Source organism: Suncus etruscus, chromosome 4, assembly GCF_024139225.1.
Source record: "Suncus etruscus isolate mSunEtr1 chromosome 4, mSunEtr1.pri.cur, whole genome shotgun sequence".
In the NCBI taxonomy this organism is placed as follows: domain Eukaryota; kingdom Metazoa; phylum Chordata; class Mammalia; order Eulipotyphla; family Soricidae; genus Suncus; species Suncus etruscus.
Window position 1 is genome coordinate 51,087,129 of NC_064851.1, and position 2,599 is coordinate 51,089,727.

The 2,599-nt window shown below is 36.0% G+C and overlaps 1 non-coding gene across 1 annotated transcript; it reads left to right on the forward strand.

Annotated features, from left to right (window-relative positions):
- Nucleotides 1–1,647: 1,647 nt before the first annotated feature.
- Nucleotides 1,648–1,754, forward strand: LOC126007369 (U6 spliceosomal RNA). The gene has a single exon (XR_007494948.1). It is a non-coding gene; the product is annotated as a U6 spliceosomal RNA (small nuclear RNA).
- Nucleotides 1,755–2,599: the final 845 nt, after the last annotated feature.

Consider the following 2,599-nt stretch of genomic DNA (forward strand, 5'->3'; position numbering starts at 1 on the left):
TGATTTTGAGTTTAAGAAGTTTGTGATCTGTTGTTTATCATTGAAGCTATATATCCTTCCTTCAAACCTGAATGTGAGTCTGGCTGGGTGAAGTATACTAGAAAAAGCATTTATTTCATTGAATTTTGTCACTATATTCCACCTCTGCCTTGGGTCTTGAGGGTTTCTTGTGAAAGATCTGCTGTAAATTTTAAGGATGTTCCTTTAATTGTAATTTTCATTTTTAATCTTGCTGTTTTCAGTATTCTATCCCTAGCTGTGTAATTTGTCATTGTGACTAGGATGTGTCTTAGGGTGCTTTTCTTCAGATCTCCTTTAGGGATATGCTTTGGGCATGCAAGATTTGGTTGCATGCACTCCAGTTCTGGGAATTTCTCTGCAATGATGTCTTTGACCATTGATTCTTTTTTTTTTAATTTCCCCATATTCCCCCATACTCTATCCTAGTTTTGTTAGTACCATTGTTTTCTTCCATCAACTTCCCTTTGTTCTCTTCATTTTCTTTATTGTGTGATCCATTAAAGTCCTATACTTTAATTTTTTTCTCCCTTTACCTTGTTGTTCCCAATAGAACTTTATTTTCTTTTGCCTCCATCTGGTAATGTAAAATTTTCTTTTGGGAGACTATAGGCACAACCATTGGCTCTCAAGGCTTACTTCTGGCTCTGGATCACCCTTGGTGGTGCTTGTGAAACCATATAGGGCATTAGAGACCCAAGCCAGGTCAATAAACACCCAATCTACTGTTTCACTGTTTCCTGGAAGTGCACAGATTTCACCTTACCATCTCTCAACAGTTTCAGAAGTGCCTAAAGTTTTTGTAGGTCAGCTTTATTTTCATTTTCACTGAAAATATGTGTTTTTAACCCACCATCATCAAACCAACCACCATGTTCTCTGGGTTTTTGACTGCAAGTTTTCTCTGTTATTATGGTCCACTACCACCATATCTCATTCAGACTGTTGTGTTTTTCTTCTCTGCCATCCTTATAGCTAAATATTTCTTTTTTGACATTATACTATCTCCACTGATAATTCAGATTTTCTTCAACTTAGCTCTAATTGTCTCAGTCTCTTGTTCAATAATATGGGTTGCTCCTCAATGACTAGTAAGTTAAATTAAATGTTCTCCTCCTAGAAATTAAAATCCTCTGTAAAAGTATATATACTTGCTTTTTTTAGACTTTTCTTCTACCCTACCACACACTGAAACAAAGATGAATACAGGTTATGTTCTCCAGGTGAATAACCTGGTAATAACATATATTTATAAACACTGTACCCTCTTCCACAAATGCTCCTACCGCCCATCTCTACCTAAAACACCAAACCATTACACAAAAGCCAACATCCATATCTCTTACCAATTGCAATTTCATGTGTTTTTTTCCCTTCAAACCTCCAGAACTCTTTTGATTCAGATCTACTGACCTAAATTTTGCTTTACTTTTATTTTATTTGTCTCATCTACATCCAAATGAAAAGTTTCTTGAGGAAACAGAATTCATCTTACTCCATCTTCATCATAATTGCACATAAAGAATTTTGGGAATAAAAATAAATTAATTCTACAACATACACTGGCTTTGTTTTAGTGACTCTTCATTTATATAAATGTACCTTGCTCTTAAAAATATTTTAAATCTGGTGCTCGCTTAGGCAGCACATATACTAAAATTGGAATGATACAGAGAAGATTAGCATGGCCGCTGTGCAAAGATGACATGCAATTTCATGAAGTGTTTCATATTTAAAAAAAAACTTTTTAAATATGGGGGCAAAGAGGGGGTGCAAGTGGTAGGGTGCTTGCCTTGCATGCACTAACCTAGAACAAACTGCAGTTCGATACCCCAGCGTTTCATATGGTCACCCATGCCAGGAGCAATTTCTGAGCACGTAACCAGGAGTAACCCCTGAGAATCACTGGGTGTGATCCAAAAACAACAACAAAAAATTTAAATCTAACAGCTGACCTTATTATGATGGAGGAAGGAAGCAAAAGTATTTAACTTAAATTTCTTCTTTAATAATGTAAATATTTACTCTCTAATTCCATTTAACTATTAAATATACTTCTTATTTCTTTTACAATGTACATTGTTTTTACAGTGCCCTCAAGAAACTTATAGTAGAGCAGAAAAGACTAACAAACTAATAAATTAAAATCCAAGTAATAAATAGAGAACTGAAAAAGATAACCAAAAAGGAAGGCAGGAAAGATAATTCCAAAGTGAGTGCATATGTGCATATATAGCTCTGAGTTTCATCCTGTCGCTGTAACTCTCCCAGAGCACTCAATGTGTCCACTGGTCCTCAGCACCACCTAACTCAAAGCACACAATTCAGGTCTTAGCATCTAAAGTTCAAGCCCAATGTCTCAGGGAACTGCCCTGAGCTTCTAGGTAGAGTTATGTATTAAATATGGCCAGGAAATTGGCTGGAAGTGATAGTTTCTTCTAGGGAAGAGCAAATAGAAGGGAAGACTGTCGAAGTAAGACAGAATTGTCCTAAAGCAGTGAAGAAGTCTCAATATCCACTGAAAGCTGCATATATAAAGACACAAGAACAGGGAATTATTCAGTGAGGCCAGAATCAATTC